Source organism: Ursus maritimus, unplaced genomic scaffold (assembly GCF_017311325.1).
Source record: "Ursus maritimus isolate PB19 unplaced genomic scaffold, ASM1731132v1 scaffold_2, whole genome shotgun sequence".
NCBI lineage: Eukaryota > Metazoa > Chordata > Mammalia > Carnivora > Ursidae > Ursus > Ursus maritimus.
The window spans coordinates 27,582,486-27,601,510 of NW_024424452.1; the positions used below are offsets into that span (position 1 = coordinate 27,582,486).

Genomic DNA, 19,025 nt, shown 5'->3' on the forward strand with positions numbered 1-19,025 from the left:
GCTCCAATCCCACCTCCAGGCCTGTGGGATGCCACACAGGAGCCTCCCTCCCTCTGCCTGCTCTGGGAAGCACTGGCAGTGAGGAGGTCTTGTCATTCGTTCTGAAGCGGGGGTGCTGCACAAGCCAGGGTAGAAGACTGGGTCCCTTCACCCCTGTCCCAGCTCCTCCCCAAACCATTTGTCCCGTAAATGGATGCCTGGGGGACATTGATAGCCTTGGACTCCAGTAGAGGCTCCTTCCTCCTCACCCTGGGTAGACCGAGAGCACCAGGGGCATCCTTGGAGCATGGGCCTCCCTCCAGGGGAAACCCTCGAAGCCCTCCCAGGCCCTTGGAAGCACCTGGAGACTTCCAGAGCAGTCACCCCCCTGAGGATCTCAGCAGCCCTCAGCCTCAGCTGCTCCTGCCCATCACCCCCAAAATAAACCTCCCAGGGAGGGCGCAGCTCACCCTAACAGGAACTGAGCTCAGAGGGCAACACCGGGCTCTGACAAGGACACCAACCTGGTCACACCTTGGGGAGCCTCTCCGAGGCGGTCGATCTGAGGTGTTAGTGTAGCATGGCTGGTTGAGTGAGGGGCTGGAAACGGCCTCAATAGCCATCGGCAGGGGGTGGGGCCTATACCTCCAAATATATTGAGATTCATGGCCAATGGAAAATAACAGGAAGCTGCTTAAAAAAAAAAAATGAGGTCGATTTCTGTGGTCATGGCCTGGGAAAATCTGAATGGAATTAGCTCATTTCTATAAAAATGAAACGAATAAACCACATATATATACAGGGAGGACTGTAAGGAGAAAGGTTTGGAAGGGACAAAAATGGCCAAAGTGTCACCCCCTCCAGGGCACATGGGAGTGTGGCGGGTGGGGCCAGGCGGTTGTGAGGTTCCCTGAAGGGCAGGAAGGAGATTGGGCTTTTCCTTTGTTCACCTCTGCTGTTTGGCTTGTGTTAAGGCACCTCCGTAGCTCGGAAGGAAAATCCAATAAAACGTATTTTCAGAAATGTCCTGAGCTCGGCTCTGTGCTGACAGCAGTGCGGTTGCATTGGCCCAGTGTCCTCTGTGCCCGGTGTTAGAGTCAGACTTGCGCTTGTCACCCTGATGTTGTGGATGAGGAATCCGAGGGTCAGTGAGGTTGGGTGACTTGCCCAAGGAGGCAGAGCCGGCCAGAGCTGGTACCTGGGGACAGAGAGGGCGTACATCACCTTTTCCTGTTATCATGGTAAGGAGAAGGGGTCGGGAGTGGAAGTTTGGGATGAAAGATCAACTCAGGCTGTCTAGGGGCAGGTGGCTATGTCTGCGCTCTCTGCCAAGTGGCAAGGCTGTCCCACACATGGAGGTCAGGGAAGGGCCGTTCACGTGGGACTGAGCCTCCCTGCTCAACTTAGCATCACTCAGCATCCATGAGGCCAGGAGGAGAAAAGCCACAATGCACAACACCCTCCTTTGCTCCCTCTTGCTCCAGGGAGGAGCTTTCAGATGCCAGTGTGGGCCTGGGAGGCAGGGCGTCCCCCTCTCCCTGCACCCACCCAGCCACAGGATCCCAGTGGCCAAAGTCTGGCCAGGGAGGTTTTCACGGCAACAGGTGGGCAGCTCCAGGTTGGGCAATGAAGTAGGCTCAGTTCTGTTGATGGTGGTCCAGTTCAGTTTGTCTCCAGAGCCTCAGCAGGTGGTACTGGACATTTACGGCACTAAGAGGCCTGGGTCACATATAGGAACTAGGCCAACATGTTCACCTCTGAATGGGGCAAATCAGAACTTGGTTAATGTAAAGAATGGTTGGAGGAGCACCTGGGTGGCTCAGTTGGTTGATTGTCTGATTCTTGATTTCGGCTCAGGTCTTTATCTTGGGATCATGAGATTGAGCCTGGCATTGGGCTCCATGTTCAGTGTGGAGTCTGCTTGAGATTCTCCCTATCTCCCTCCCCCCACTTGTGTGCACATGCTCTCTATCTCTAAAATAAATAAATCTTCAAAAAATAATAAAAAGGAATGGTTAGGAATATCTAACTGTGGATAGAAACCATATGGGGAAATGAGGTGACAACTGGTCCTCAACCAGTGATTGGAGAGATCTGGTGTATAAATACCCCAGCTCCCTCACCTCTCAGTGGATCCATTCTGAGGTCAACACCATCTCCCCAGGTTCCTCAGTGGCATTGAGCTCTGTTTGCTCACAGAAGTAGCTCTCTTTGTGACATGTCCCTACTGGCTTCCTTTCTGGTCTTACATTACCTCCTCCCATGGCCTCTCTTTGATCTGTTGTCCACACGGCAGAGGTGTTTATTAAAATCTAAATACAATCATGTTCCTCTTCTTCTCAAAACTTGCTGTTGCTTTCCCAGCACACTTGGAGAACATTTCCAATTTGTTTCCTGTAACCTCTGCTATAGACTGAATGTGTCCCCTGAAAGTTCATATGTTGAATCCTAAGCCCCAGGGTGATGGTGTTAGGAGGTGGGGTCTTTGGGAGGTGACTAGGTACACGGGTGGCGTCCTCATGAGTGGGCTTAGTGCCCTGATGAAAGAGACCTCAGCCCCTTCACCAGGTGAGAACACAGCAGGAATCCGGCTGTCTCTGAACCAGGAAGCTGGCCCTCACCAGACCCCCAAAATGGCCAGCACCTTGAGCTTGGACTTCCCAGCCTCCAGATTGTGAGAAATGGACTGAGTTGTTTCTAAGCCTCCCAGGCTGTGGTATCTGGGTTATAGCAGCCCAAATGCACTAAGCCAGTCTCTGAGGCCACATGATCCGATCTGGCCCTTCCTCTGTCTATGTCTTCATCATTCTTCCTCACCCTGCTCCCTCCATACTCAAAACCCCAGGCTCTGCTCTAACTCAGGGCCTTTGCTCAGGTACTTCCTCTGACCTGGATTATTTTTCTTGTAACTTTTTGCACGTCTCTGTCATTCTGGTAGACTCAGCCTAAGCATGCTTTCTTGGAGGAATCTTTCCTGATTAGCCCCCACCCCCACCCCATGGCCTTCTCTCCTCAGTCCTTCTTGGTCTCTTATACCCCATTCTTCACGATTCATAATTGCTTTTGTCTGTCTTCTTCCCTAAATCTCAAGCTTCCTGAGATCGGAGTCCTGTGTATCGCTCGCCGCCACATACCCAACACCTAGAATAGTGATGGTTGTGTGGTAACTGTGAATGAAGCACACGGTTGGGGTCCTGGGACTATCTGGGACACATCTCCCTTTGCATGGATGACCCAGCAGGGTCTTCATGGGAGCGCCCATTCCCCAAAGCTCCCCACATTCAGGGGCCACAGTCCCTGCTCTGAAAGGCCCAGATTCTAGAAATGGGGGTAGAATCCTATCTTGGCTTCTTATACAATGTGTCTCAGCCTTACTGAGTGACAACGCCTGAACATAGCTGCTGGACACAGCAATTGGTTATTTTTTGTGATGCTGTGGGTTAGCTGGGTCGGGCCTCTGCTGGTTATGCTTGGGCTCACTTATCCAGAGTGCCAGCTGGGCTGGAAGGTCCAGATGGCCTCCATTCCATGTGTGGCAGCTGATGTTGGCTGTTGGCTTTGGTGACTTCCATGCTCCTTCATGAGGCCTTTCGTGTCCCAGGAGGTAGGACCAGCTTCCTTATGTGGAGGCTTCAGGTCAGCGTTTCCAGTCAGCAAAGACGGAAGCTGCCAGATGTCTTGGGGCTTGGGCCCGGGGTTCATACAGTCCTACTGCTGGCACAGCCTATGAGTCAAAGCAAGTCACGAGGCCAGCCTAGATTTAGGGGGATAGAGATAGACACCACTTCTTGGCAAGGGAACAACAGGGAATTTCTGACCACATTTAATCTATTGCAATGGGCTGTGAAGCGTTGGGCCAGAGACCTAACCTCTCTGTGCCTTGCTTCCCCCCCGCACTGTGAAATGGGTCTGTTGGCATTAAACAGATGGTACATGCAAAGTGCTTAGCACACAGCATATCTCTTAGAAGGGGCCCAGTGAAAAGGAACTATTATTATTACTGCTGTTAGTAACATCATTACTGTACTTAGAGTGGGAGCCTAGCAAATGATGGGTGGATGGATACCTGGATGGATGGATAGGCAGGTGGATGGGTGGATAGGTGGGTGGATGGGTAGATAGGTGGGTGTATGGATAGATAGGTGGGTGGATAGGTAGATAGATGGGTGGATGGATAGATAGGTGGGTGGATGGATAGATAGGTGGGTGGATAGATAGATGGGTAGATGGATAGATAGGTGGGTAGATAGGTAGATAGATGGGTGGATGGATAGATAGGTGGGTGGATAGGTAGATAGATGGGTGGATGGATAGATAGGTGGGTAGATGGATAGATAGGTGGGTGGATAGGTAGATAGATGGGTGGATGGATAGATAGGTGGGTGGATAGATAGATAGGTGGGTGGGTGGCTAGATAGATAGGTGGGTGGATAGATAGATGGGTAGATGGATAGATAGGTGGGTAGATAGGTAGATAGATAGGTGGGTGGATAGATAGATGGGTAGATGGATAGATAGGTGGGTAGATAGGTAGATAGATAGGTGGGTGGATAGATAGATGGGTAGATGGATAGATAGGTGGGTAGATAGGTAGATAGATAGGTGGGTGGATAGATAGATGGGGAGATGGATAGATAGGTGGGTAGATAGGTAGATAGATAGGTGGGTGGATAGATAGATGGGGAGATGGATAGATAGGTGGGTAGATAGGTAGATAGATAGGTGGGTGGATAGATAGATGGGGAGATGGATAGATAGGTGGGTAGATAGGTAGATAGATAGGTGGGTGGATAGATAGATGGGGAGATGGATAGATAGGTGGGTAGATAGGTAGATAGATAGGTGGGTGGATAGATAGATGGGGAGATGGATAGATAGGTGGGTAGATAGGTAGATAGATAGGTGGGTGGATAGATAGATGGGGAGATGGATAGATAGGTGGGTAGATAGGTAGATAGATAGGTGGGTGGATAGATAGATGGGGAGATGGATAGATAGGTGGGTAGATAGGTAGATAGATAGGTGGGTGGATAGATAGATGGGGAGATGGATAGATAGGTGGGTAGATAGGTAGATAGATAGGTGGGTGGATAGATAGATGGGGAGATGGATAGATAGGTGGGTAGATAGGTAGATAGATAGGTGGGTGGATAGATAGATGGGGAGATGGATAGATAGGTGGGTAGATAGGTAGATAGATAGGTGGGTGGATAGATAGATGGGGAGATGGATAGATAGGTGGGTAGATAGGTAGATAGATAGGTGGGTGGATAGATAGATGGGTAGATGGATAGATAGGTGGGTAGATAGGTAGATAGATGGGTAGATGGATAGATAGGTGGGTGGATAGGTGGGTGGGTGGATAGATAGATGGGTAGATGGATAGATAGGTGGGTAGATAGGTAGATAGATGGGTGGATGGATAGATAGGTGGGTAGATGGATAGATAGGTGGGTAGATAGGTGGATAGATAGGTGGGTGGATAGATAGATGGGTAGATGGATAGATAGGTGGGTAGATAGGTAGATAGATAGGTGGGTGGATAGATAGATGGGTGGATGGATAGATAGGTGGGTAGATGGATAGATAGGTGGGTGGATAGATAGATAGATGGGTGGATGGATAGATAGGTGGTTGGATAGATAGGTCGGTGGATAGGTGGGTGGGTGGATGATTAGGTGGGTCGGTGGATAGATGAATGGACAAATGGCTTTTGACATTCAAACGACATATAGTCCCAACAGCTGGGGATAAGTCATCTCATTTCATGGAGTTTAGAATAAATAGCAGCTCTTTGCGGGGGAGTTCAAACACTCCAATATCTAAAGAGACCCGACCTCTTGCTCAGTTTCCTTTTCGTCATCTGTATTTGGGGAGGGGGGAGGTCAGGCAATTCTGCTGTAGGCTTCATGCACAAAAGATTATATACAGTGCTCTCTCTCTCTTTCTCAGTCTCTCCTGTGCATGTGAGCGCGCGCGTGCACGCGCACGCGCGCGCGCACACCCTCCTCCCCCCACCTCCACAGCCTCAGCCTCGGTTAAATGTAACCAAACACTGGCAATTGTGACAAACGCAGCCCAGCTTCCCGCTGGCAAGCTAAGCAGCAGACCACATGTGATCAGAGCCCAGGGGAGTTTGTTGGCACACAGTCCTCTGGGTGCTGGCTGGGGTGCAGCCCAGGTGGGCAGCCGTGAGGGACTCCCTAGGGTAGAGTGCACCCTCTAGCTCCTGCTTCAGGGACCCAGCATAGCCTCCCGAGTGAGCGGGAGGCTGTCCCAGGGCTGCATGGAGGGTGCAGGTGATCTTCTTAGAAAGGATGGTGCGTCAGGAGCATTTGGGCTCTGAGGCTGTCCAGGTGAACTGGGAGGGTTTGGGGAATGTTGCCGTCTGCTAGTGACATTTGTCTTGCACCAGCCTGACTCGGTAAAGGAGAGGCCGGGAGAGGAAAGGGCGCAGAGGGAGCAGGGAAGGGTCTCAGTTTCCTAGGGCTGACACAACCAAGTACCGCACACGTGGTGGTAGGGAACAACAGAAATTCACCCTCTCACGGTTCTGGAGGCCAGAAGTCCAAAATCAAGGTGTCAGCAGGGCCACATTCCCTCCAAGGCCCTAGGGAAGAATCCTTCCTTGCCTCCTCCTGGCTTTTGGTGGCTTCCCATGATCCTTAGCGCTCCTTAGTTTGTAGCTGCGTCCCTTCACTCTCTGCCTGTGTCATCATGTGACCTTCTCTGTGTGTGTGCCTCTGTGTCCTCTCCTCTTATTACAAGGACACCAGTCATTGGATTTAGGGACCACCCCAACCTAGTATGACCTCATCTTATTTTGAATACATCTGCAAAGGTCCTCTTTTCAAATAAGATCACATACTCAGGTTCTGGGTGGACATGAATATTGTTGGGGCAGGGGAACACCATTCAACCTGATATGGGAAGTAAGGCAGAGGCAGCCAGGTAGGAGTGGGATAGTCAAGGTGCAGATGTTAAGGGTCTTAGATATAAGCCAGGAGACCATGAGCAGCACTGCCTCAGACTCAGGCAAGGCTGGCCCCAGGATTGGGAGGGGGCTCCCACTGGTCCTTCTCTAGCCAGGCCCTTCCCCACAGGGCAAGGAGCCATGGAGCCAGGGGCTTGTGGCCACCTGTGCCCACACGGTCCCCACTTCTGGGCCATGTTCTAGGGATCCAGGACTCCAGAATTCCTGCCCCAGCAGCACTGAGCCATTTCCAAAGCCTGCTCGGGCGTCTTCCCTTCGTGTGCCCTGCTGAGGGTAGACTGGCTTTCCCAGTATGTGTGCCCCTCACCTCCAGGGGGGTCAGGCAGTGATGTGTTGGGGTCAGGTCAGAATTTGCACTTTCAGGCTGGGCTGTCTGGGCAGGTGCACAAAGCCCTCAAGGTGCAGAATGTAGAAGAAGGGGGGGCAGAGCAGTGGGATGGCCTGTGGCTCTCTAGGGAATCTGGGAGAATTTGGAGTTCAGTCGTGACCTTTTAGGTCATAGCGAGGGTATGTCTGTCAAAGAGGGAGGCTAGCACGTATTTTATTTATATGGTTTCTTAGCTTGATTTATAACTTTTCAATCTGCCGACATACAGTACCTGGGCCTACGTTTCTATTCTTGCCCTGGGCCCTGTCCATGTTACAGTCTATGAGGTGAGATGAAGAATCTGGAAGGCTCAGAGTCCAAGAATCACCCTTGGGCCCGTCACTCTCTAAATTATGTCCTGCATGTGTATAACTTGATTTTGTCAGGCTCTCTCATTAGCATATATGCTTCAGGAGAACAGGGACCTCTTTCTTCCCATCTGTAAAATGGGGCTAAGAATAGTCATCGCTTGACAGGGCTGCTGGAGGAGTGAGCAAGTTAGTGGGTGTGAAGCATGGAGTGCAGGCCTGGCCTGTGGCGAGCACTCTGTGAGGTTCACTCGGGTGGCTGATGGGTCATCTCTGAAGCCCCAGAACAATGCAGTGTCTGGGAAGCTCTAGCAACTACTGGTGGGAATGGCTGAGAGGCAGGGAGCCATGTCCTGCCCACCTCTTGGGTTTGAAAACTTTGTGCCTGAATGTCAGGTGAGACTGAGGGGTTGCGTGATTCTCAAAACATCCCTAGAGGCAAATGTATGCCATCAGGTCATCAGACGTGGTGTCCCCCAGCAAGGCGATATGATCAGATGGGCATTTTGAGACAATTCCTCTGGATGGGAAGGGGAGCCATATTGGAGGAGAGGGGCAAGAATGGGCACGGGAGAACCAGGTGGGAGGCAATTCTTGAGGCCAAGGTTTCAAGAAAAGAGAACTTGGACAAGGTGGAGAGGTGGACAGGGAAAGAAGTGAATGCTTCCAGGGCTTACAGAGGTGGTGGATGGGCAGGACTTAGTGAGGCTTGGGTATGGCCCAGGGGGGTCAGGGATGACACCCAGTTTCTGCATAGCACCCCCATTCTGAAGGGGGTGCTCTCCTAGAGATGGGGACCTTGTGTACAAATCAGATTTGCAAGAGGTTCTCAAATTCAGTTTGAATAAGAGGGGCCACCAAACCATCTAGGAATTTGCCCAGGTTTGAATCCTGGAGTACATACTGCCAATATTATCTGTGCAAGGTTCTGTCACCATTCTGAGCCTTAGTTTCCCCATCTGCAAAACAGAATACCTCAGCAGATGGTGAGGAGGAGCCTCTGTGGAATATACACATATTGCCCAACCAGACCCAGGGACAAGGAGGAGAAAGTGTGTGTATTACACTCTGTCAGATGCAACAGACACAGAAGGCAAATTGGCTTCAACAGGCGAAGAATTTACCATTCCCTATGGCTGCATCTGGGGCTCAAACATTGTCACAGGGGTTTCATATCACCCTCAGAAACCTCCTACATGCATTCACATCGGTCACCAGCCCAGCAAATCCAGTGGCAAGTGGTTTCTTTTCCTATAGTTCTGGCAGAACAAGTCTGTTCAAGGAAGTTCAAGGTAGATTCTGATTGGCCCAGCTTGGTCACGTGCCCATCCCAGAGCCAATCACTGTGACCAGGCCTGGGTCACCGTGACTTCCCTTCTAATATGGCTTCCCTGTTAGCAAAAGGTGGAAACCATGGAAGCAAACCCAGAAGTCCATAGTATTTTCCATGTGTCAGTTGGGAGTTTGGGAATGGGAGATGTGTATGTAAAGTTTCTGGCACAACAGCCAAGACCCAGATCCAACCAAAATGTCCATCAATGGATGCATGGATAAAGAAGACGTGGCATATACATGCAACAGAATATTATTCAGCCTTAGAGAAAAGAAGGAAGTCCGGTCACATGTGAACACAGGGATGAACTCAGAGGACATTATGCTGCATGAAACAAGCCAGTCCCAGAAGGACAAGTCCTACATGATTCCACTTAGATGAGGAATCTAAAATAGTCACACTCATAGAACCAGAGAGTAGAATGAGGAGTGCCAGGGACTGGGAGGAGAGAACAGGGAGATACTGGTCAAGGGGCCCAAACCTTCAGTTATGCAAGAGGAGTAAGTTCTGGAGAGCTAGTGTAAGGCGCAGTGCGGAGCTGATGTTGTATACTTACGGATGCACCAAGAGGGGGGGGTCTTAGGTTAGACGTCCTGATCACCAGAAACATTAAAGAAGAGAGGCAGGAGAACACTTTTGGAGGGGATGGATTTGTTTACGGCATAGATTGTGGTGATGGGTGCATACTTACCTCCAAACTCAGCAAGTGTATGGGTTAAATATATACAGCTTTTCGTATGTCAATCATCCCTCAATAAAGTGGTATTAAGCTTCTGGCACACAGAGGAGACTCCGTTCATGGTGGCGGCTGGCGTTAGGATTCGGACCAGAATGGCCCTCCTGGGTGTCCTTAACATGTACGTGTTTTAAAGTCCTTTGCAAATGTGCCCTCCACATTCAATGACATCCCCCTTTCCTCATTCTTCTTCAGTGTTTCACCAACAGGTCAGACCAGGGGAACTTGAGGCATCCTCCAGCCTGTGACAGGGCATCACGCTGTCGTCTGTGGTCCACCACAAATGGGCCCTAGGCATCCCTGTCACTGACCCCAACTGGGCAACCTGGGTCCTCCCTACCCCTCCGGGGAAATTCCAGGACCTCTGACACCCGCCTACCTCCCCCTCCCCCAAAAGCCTGAGCTCCGGAGCGAGAGGCAGACAAGATCAAGAGAACAGGTTTTGCAGAGTTAGACAAAAACCTTTGCGGTTCATAACGTCAGCGAGAAAATTCCAAAACCCCGGGGCGAGCGGTGATGTGGATGCTGCTTGCAGCAGCCCGCCTCTGATTGGAGCTGCCCAGGGCCTCCCCGCCAATCAGCGCGGGTGCTGCAAGACCTGGAACTTCAGAGCTTAGCAACGAGAAATCTGGAGGAACTCTGGAATTAATTTAAGGAAAGGGGAAGGAAAAAAAAAAACGAGAAGGGAATTAGTAGGCAAATAATCAGGCAGCACAGTTTTATTATTACCTTGTGGCCAAGGCAAGTCATGAACGTTTTCAGCATTAATTACCAGCTGAGAGGGAACCAGCCAGCTATCTTGTCTCAAACGCTGGGGCTGATGTTTTGTTGATGTTTTGGTTTTTTTTTTTTCCCCTGAGCTGGTGTTTAGGTAGAGATGGGAACAGAGCCAAGAAAGAATGGGCAGAAGAGGTAGGATAATTAAAGAAAAAAAAAACCACCCTTGATCCTGGCTGCCATAGCTCCTTCCAGGAGCCTCTTGGCCAATCTTTTCCTGGGATCATCTTCTGTCACGTGACATCACGGGTGCCAGCCTGTCTGAAATGGGAACCGGAGGTCAGGGTGGCTATAAATGGTTTCCGAGATTTCAGATGGAGGCCCAGTCGGAGGTGATGGTGGCATTGGCTGGGCCATTCGATGACTTTTTATTAAGTGCCATTCATGTGTCACCACTGAGACAGAGGCTGTAAAATAGAAGCGAACATCACATAACAGTCCCTGCTCCTGTGGGCTGACAGTCTAGCCCGAGGTGGGGGAGACTGGATAGAACTAATCAGTTCATTATACAAATAAGCCATGTGATTATGTTTGGGCTGACTCTGAGCAAGAAAGACTCGGTGCTAGGAAAAGGGTGTGTGGGTCAGGGAGGGTGCAGTAAGAAGGGCTCCGGCTTGCCTGGTCCCACCTGGAATAGCATAGCGGTGGGGTGGGTTCCAGAGAGGGAGGCAGCTGGGCCAGGCAAGCCGAGCTCAGGGCCTCAGGGCCTGCAGAGTTCAGAGTTTGTCCTAAAGCAATCGGAAAAATGAGAATCCATTCCGGTTTCTAAACTGGGACGTGGGATAATTAGATTTACAACTCAGAAAGAACACTCTGGCTGATGGGGGGAGGACGGATCAGAGAGGGCAAGGAAGGCTGTGGGGTGATGGAGCACTTGGGAGGCCATTGAGACGGCACGTGTGTGGTACCTCCAGGGGACCTCGAGCATGAAGCCCCAGTGCTTCTAAGGGGCCTCGTTGATAGTTCTCCTCAGCCCGCTCCACCCCAGGGCCTCGTGTCCTGGAAAACATTTGTCGAGACATTTCTGTGATTTCAGAAAACTCATCCTGGTTGGTTTAGGACCTGCCTGGTTTCAGCCCTCTAAAGTCCCCATTCCCCGGTAACCCCAGGATGGTTGGTCACCCCACTCTGGGACAGGATTAAGTGGGGCCAAAAGAGCCAGCTTCCCTCACTACGGGACGCTTCTTCGCATCTTCTCCCCAAGCAGCCTGGACACAGGCTTAGCAGCTAATATGCTGTGTGGCCTGGAAGAAGTTACTTGGCCTCTCTGGGCCCTTTCTCCTCATTTGCAAAAATGGAGTTGGACCTGGAGAGCCTGTTGGTCTCTTGGCAGCCCTGAGTTCTTTCGGGTGCTGCATTTCAAAGCTTAATCAATGCAGAGGACTGAGCCTTGAGGACAGGGCCATACACCCTCGGTGCGGCCTCCAGCAAGGTTCCTTGCCTCTCTGTCCCTAGTTTCTTCTTCCATAAAATGAGAATAGTAATACTTACCTCATGGTAGCGTGAGCACCACGTTAAGGGAAGTCGTTCTGTGTTGGGCATAGCTGGGTACTCTAGTTCACTAAAAGTAAGACTGGGAGTTAAGATTTTCCTAAGCAGTGACTGCCAGTTTTCGAAACAATGCGGATGTGATTAAGCACATTTACATTTCAGGTTTTGTGACGTGCACTTTATATTTACAGCACTTACACTCTGTTAAGAGTGCCTTTTACCTCCGAGTGTCACAGCACTTACACTCTGTTAAGAGTGCCTTTTACCTCCGAGTGTCTGGTTCCACGAGGTGGAGACTAGGTCCTTTTTGCCACTGCCCCCTCCCACCCCCAGATTAGAAATTTGTTGTTAGTTGAGGTCACATTGTGCCCATTGTACAGGTGAGATCAAGGCTCAGGGAAGTTAAAGGTCCTGCCATTAAGTGGTGAAATCAGAATTTACACCTAGATCTGATTCAGGGTCCTGTTCTGTCTGCGAATTGATCTCAGCTTCCTCAGGGGTTACATGCAGGGGGCAAGAGTGATTGAGAAGGGATGCAAGCAGACAGATGTGGGGAGGGGACCCCTGTGAAGCTCTGACTAGGAATGCTCTGGGGGGAGCAGCTGCGGTGGCCTGGCATGACCCCAGCAGCCTAGCCTGATCCTCATGCAGACAGGAGCCTCGTGGAGGCCGTTTTCTCACATCGCTGGTTGCCATGGAGATGGCTGTGTGTGTGCGTGTGCACATACGTGTGTCCGTGCTGAGAGATACCTCAAGTCGGCTACCCAGGCTTGCCCCAGAGGTGCCGGCAGTGGGTGGGCAGACCAAGCTGATACCCTTGAGAGAAGGGAAGGAAAAGGCTGGCATTCTTATTTTTATCATGAAAAACTTTGAGCATATGCGAGTATACAGTACAAGGGACCCAGCTACCCATCACCCACCTCCAACAATCCCCAGCTCTTGGCTAATCTTATTCTGTCTCTAGGGGGAGACAGAAGGTCCCCTTCCCTTCCTCCCTCATCCCACATACTTTAAAGCACATTCCAGACATCAACCATTTCTTCTGCAAATATTTTAGTATATGACTCAAAAAAAAAAAATTTTTTTTAACCACCATCACCCCTCCTAGAACTAACAGTAGTGCTTTAATATTAGCAAGTATCCGGTGTTCCAATTCCTCTGGTTGTCTCATAAATGTTTTCTTTACAGTGGTTAAAATCAGGACCCATATAAGGTTGATAGGTCTCTTCTGTCTCTCTTAATCTGTAGGTACTCGCTTCCTCCCTTTTTCTTCTCTTGCAATTTATTTGTTGAAAAAGACTGGGTTGGTTGCTCTGTGGCATATCTTACAGACTGAGTTTTGCCTATTGCATCCCCGTATTGCTGTTATATGTGTTCCTCTCCCAGCTGTGTTTCTTATAAATCTGTCGTTAGAGCTAGAAGCTCACTCAGATTCACGTCTGTTCTGTGTGTGTTTGCGTGTTTGTATAACTTTACAGTGGCTGCTTAGTATTTCCATTTGAAGGCACATAATGTCCGGTTGTCCCTCTTTGTGTTGTTAGCAGCCATTGATGATGACTGTCCGGATCCACCGGAGGTTGCAAACTGGTGGCACACTGATTCTATCCTTCTGTCTTTGCTTGTTAGCTGGGATACTTCCAGAAAGGCATACTTGCCCTTATCAACTATTTGGTTACTGCAACGTATAGTTCATACCAGAAAGGATAAATGCTTGGTTCTTTCCCTTTGTTTGACATTGTCAAAATAATGAGTTAGTTCCTCAGCATCCTCCAGAGGTGACATATGAGTTCATGTTTTTCTATTTTTCTTTCTTTTTAAAAAACTTATTCATTTGAGAGAGAGAAAGAGCATGAGCAGGGAGGGGAGGGGCAGAGGGAGAGGGAAAAGCAGACTCCCCGCTAAGCAGGGAGCCCGTGGGGCTCAATCCCAGGACCCCAGGATCATGACCTGAGCTGAAGGCGGATGCTTTAATCAACTGAGCCACCCAGATGCCCCTGTTTTTGTATTTTTCTAAGTATCTTGGCAACCTCATAGATTTGGATGTATGTAACATGTTTTAATCCATAGTGGTTATTATTGATACTCAAATTGTCCCATCTTTGGCCAGTGGGAGCCTCTTCACACTACCCCCTGCATCCTTTTTGACATGACTCCAGAAGTCTTTCACGGTCCCAAGTGACCTGGGTGACCAGATGTGCCAGGCTCGCCTTGTACATTCCCTGCCTTACTCCTGGAATCGGCCATATCTCCACAAAGCCCTGATTTCTGGTTCAAAGTGATGGTTAGAGACCATAATGTGGGTGCCGGGAGTGCTTAGATAGCTGCTGAACTGGTCGTTCTTTCTCACCTTTTCAGGAGACGAGGTCAGAAACACATGCTTCCACGTTGTCAGGCAAAATATAGCCGGAGTTCGCTCAGATACTTTCAGCTCAAATCTGGGGCTTCGGGGTTTTTTTTTTGCTTTCACAACTCCTTTCTTCCATGATGGTGTAACAAAGCCTGCTTCCAAAGGCAGAACTCTCTGCTGTGTGTCCCCTCGAGCAGAAAGCATGTGAAAAAGCACTTCTGTCTGTCCTCTGACATGAACCTGAGCTCTCTGAGGAGGACGTTTCGAGGTGGCTCCAGGGGCAGCCCGCCTCCGGGTCCACAAGGGGCCACCATCTCCCGGCAGGTGAACCAGCTCCTTCCCCCATCCTGTGTGTGGATCCTCTCGCCTAGCTGTTCCCAATCCTGTCTGCACACTTGAGTCACATGGGGACTTAAAAAAACCCCTCCCAATCACAATTAAGTCAGAATCCCCGGGGCTAGGACCCTCACATCCGTATTGTTTTGTTTAAGCAGTCTGGGTTATTTTAATGTGCAGCCAGGGTTTAGAATCACTGCTCTAGTCTCTGCTTTTCAGCCAAAGGAAGAGAAGAAAGCAGCCAGGGGGTGATAATAGAATGGCGCTGCCTCAGAGCACCACTGGGTTTGAATCCTGGCACTCCCAGTTCTGCCTCTGAAATCCCTGAAAGAGCACACAATCCCTCGAACTTTCTGCAACAATCAAAATGGTCTATGTCTATGCTGTGCAAAGTGGTAGCACGAGCCCCATTGAATTAGTTGCTTGTTGGGCAGTAAATGTTGAGATTTTTTTAACTCTTAGCTAATTTACACAAAAATAGCCACGTATGACTAGTAGCTACAGTCTTGGACAGCGCCACTCTGGAGAATGACTTCACAGCTACGAGCTTCATATCCGTAAAATAGGGACTAATAAGAGTTACTTCATCGGGCTGTTGTCAGGATTAGAGATAATGTATAGTAAGGACATAGTGAGCTCAAGGCATTCAATAAAACACCGCTTCCTTTCCTTATTAACATCAGCCTGTCGCTCGTGGGGGAAAACCACCACCACCACCAACAAAACAACAAGAACACAAAAACTTGCCCAGAAATTGAGTGCTCAGAAGCACCCCACCACAGAGACTAAAAATTCTAAGCCATTCCCGAGAAACTCTTGGAAAATATTCCTTAATCATGGAAGTGCAATTGCAGCAGGAGGTTATCAGCGGCAAGGCTGTATTTTGTTACAGATCTAGCCGCAGCTCAATAAATTAAGCAATCACTCAAAATAACATGTTGCTTTAATCCCCTCTTGGAACAATTTCAAGTTGTTTGGTTTTGTATTAGCACAGCCCTTGAAAGGAGACTCACGTGGGTCTCATTGCTTTTTCCTCACTCCATCAGACCCTCTCTGGATAGATCTCCGCAGGACTCGCAGGAGGGAGGGAGGATGCCGAGCCGAGCAGAACTCCTTTTATCAAGCCCGGAGCATTTCCCATCTTCTGGCCTTTATGTGCTCCACGGCTCATTCGCTAAGTTACTGGCAGGTTTATCTGCAACTAACACAGAAAGAGACACTTCTCAGCAGCCAGTCCCGGACGTGAAGAGCAAACTTGCAGCGGCTTTTCCATTCTCCTCTTCTCCTTAGTGCTTTATAATCTCACAGTAGAATTTCATTTCCCCTAGAAACTTGGCACTGGAGGTGTCAGCCGGGGAACATATTTGTTTGTGTAAATTAAAAGAAGAATATGTTTTGACCATATTTAAGTTCTAACTGCACTAAAGAAATAAATACTGACTTGCATAGCGCTTCTCACTGCACAGTTCTGGCTCACCTCCCCAAACTCTGCCTTTGTTTATAAAACCCAAGCTGATGAGAACTCTAAACAGCTTACCACCTCAGAAGGCTCCAGGGACAAACTCAGGGGCCACGTCCACCCCCATCCAGGTCCACACGGCACATCCCCTTACCTCATTTGGGACTTGCTTCCCCTGACACACTGCGTCCTTGCTGGGGTGGGCGAGGGCGTGGAAATGGGCTCCCCCACCCATGTGCTGTTGATGGTCCCTGGGCAGTAGCTGTAGAAATTTAAAATGCACATATCCTCTGGACCGAGACATTCTGCTTCTAGGAATGTATCCTATGAGTATACTTGGATACGTGCCAAAGAGAGTATATGTTATAATGGCAAAATCCTGGCGTTAACTGAAATGCTGGCCGGTACGGGACAGGTTAAGTATGGTGCAATGCCAGAAGTCATTAGAAAGAATGAGGTGGGTCTGAGGGCTGTCACGTCTTCAGGATATATTGCAACGCCCCTGGCTTTTTTTCTTTTTCTTTTTTTTTTTAAAGATTTTATTTATTTATTCGACAGAGATAGAGACAGCCAGTGAGAGAGGGAACACAAGCAGGGGGAGTGGGAGAGGAAGAAGCAGGCTCACAGTGGAGGAGCCTGATGTGGGGCTCGATCCCATAACGCCGGGATCACGCCCTGAGACGCTTAACCGCTGTGCCACCCAGGCGCCCCCGCCCCTGGCTTTCTTAATGTTATGAGCAAAAAAAGTGAATGCACTTGAACATGCGACGAAAATGTATGGAGATTATGCAAACTGCATCCAAGGGTTACTGTTTAGAAAGCGGAATTAAAGATAAATCGCAAACGAGGTGTTCCTTCATTTCCCACATTATTCTCTTCTGTACTATTTTCCTTACCACCAGCATGGTATTATTTTTAAAATTTGGGGCAATTAAATAATCTAAAATCGTGTTTTTAAAATGATTTCCACACTCTGGAGCAATATAAAATGATAATACTCTTTTCATTACATGTCTGTCAGGCCAGTGGAGTGGTGGTGGGAATCCTTGCTTTTCTGGTTTCTTTTTTCTGTCTCCCTCTCTCTCTCTTTTTTTTTAGAGAGAGGGAATGGGGGAGGGGCAGAGGGAGAGAAAGAATCTTTTTTTTTTTTTTTAATTTTGTCATCTTGAACTTCTGGATAATTTTTGAACAAAGGGCTCCATATTTTCCTCGTGCAAATTGCACAGCCAGTCCTGCTTTGTTCAGGAGCTGTTCCTTTGCCACCCGACACTGACCCACTCGGGACTCTGCCCCCACTTCCTCTGCTCTCCCCAAAATCTACCCACATAAGGATGTGGGCGGAGGAGACTGGGACGGAAGAAAAATGTGGACCTCTCAGCCAAGGTAACAACATAAAGTCAGTGCTCGACTTGGCTTCAAACTATTTGAAGAGTGACAAAGGGAGAGAGGGTAGGCAGGCGGATCAGGACCGGCAGAGGCTGGTAACTCTTGATGATGGGTCCACGCGCTCAGGAGAGTATTTTCCTTACGTTCAACATGGCGGGAAAGTAGAAAATAAAAGGACAAAAAGGCCATATAAGACCGTGCTTCCGGCAGCTCCTTAAAATGTTAACCACAAAGCTTCCAGATGACCCAGTAATCCCACTTCTAGGGTGTATGCCGAAGAGAAATGAAAATGTACGCCCACACCAATGTTGGAAGCTGCATTATTCCTAATAGCCAGAAAGTGTAAACAACACGTGTCCATCACCTGACACACGGATACATAAGTACATGGGTAGTCTTCAGCCACAGAAAGGAATGAAGGAATGAAGTCCCATGGTGCACTCCGGCGTGGACAGACCTTGAGAACACGACGCTCACGGAAAGAAGCCGGTCACAAAGGATCGCACACTGTCTGCTTTATATGAAATGTCTAGAACGGGCAAATCTATAGAGAAGAAAGTAGACGAGTGATTGCTTAGGATGAGGGTGGGAAGGAGGATTGGACAGTGATGTTTCTTTTTGAGGTGATAAAAATGTTCTGAAACTGACCATGAGGATGGATGCCCAACTCTGTGAATATACTCAAAGCCATTAACTGTCCACTTTGAATGGGTAAATTGTATGGTAAGTGGATTATATCTCGATAAAGCTGTTAAAAAAAGTCATGCCCCCCGCTTCTCCCACCAGAAATCCTTAGTCTTCAACTTCTTGCCTTTTGGAAAATCCCCTCTCCCGCACCCTCTCTCTGTGCATGCATACACACACACACACGCGCACACACACACACACACACACACACCTGCCATCCTCCCCTTCATTTTCCTTCTTGTGCCTTAAGATGTTTTTCACTCTATTTCCATTCTCACAGACTTCAGAGAACTGCCTTCTCTGAGAAGTTCCCTCCACAGCCAAGGTGCCCCACTGAGGTATCTTTCTAAGCTATAAGTCTTGCCTCTTTAAAAGTTACTCAGTCACAGCTATTAAAATTACAACTTTCAGATCCCCATGGTGTCCTATTATGGCAGGCACTAATAAATCTAATAGTTACGAATTCCAAGAGCTTCATAATTCCCTCAAGAAAAGAGAGTCCGATTCAATCTCTCCAGAGCCAGGGGTCTCTGATGTAAAAGGTAACAGTCAATTCACAGGTGGGGAGAGAGGATGGGAAAGAATGTTCCCCGGGCCAAATCGGAAGGCAGGTTTTTGAGTCTGGAACAGGGGTGGGCCAATTATAGCCTGTGGGCCAAATTCGGCCCATGTCTTGTTTTTATAAATAAGTTTTATTGGAACACACAGCCACGTCCATTCATTTCTGTGTTGTGTCTGGTGGGTTTTTTTGGTTGTTTTCTTTTTGTTGTTGTTGTTGTTATAACAGCCGAGTGGAGTAGCTGTGACACAGACCATATGGCCTGC

General features: G+C 49.1%; 1 long non-coding RNA gene across 2 annotated transcripts; it reads right to left on the reverse strand.

Annotated features, from left to right (window-relative positions):
* Window positions 1–10,294: 10,294 nt before the first annotated feature.
* LOC103668614 lies at window positions 10,295–16,687 on the reverse strand. Of its 2 annotated transcripts, none has more exons than XR_570109.2 (3): window positions 15,682–16,687; window positions 12,736–12,801; window positions 10,295–12,055 (listed from the first exon to the last, which is right to left on the reverse strand). It is a non-coding gene; the product is annotated as an uncharacterized LOC103668614 (long non-coding RNA). The 2 variants fall into 2 exon arrangements; XR_005836068.1 differs by having other exon boundaries at window positions 10,295–12,206; window positions 12,252–12,801.
* Between the last annotated feature and the right edge of the window lie 2,338 nt (window positions 16,688–19,025).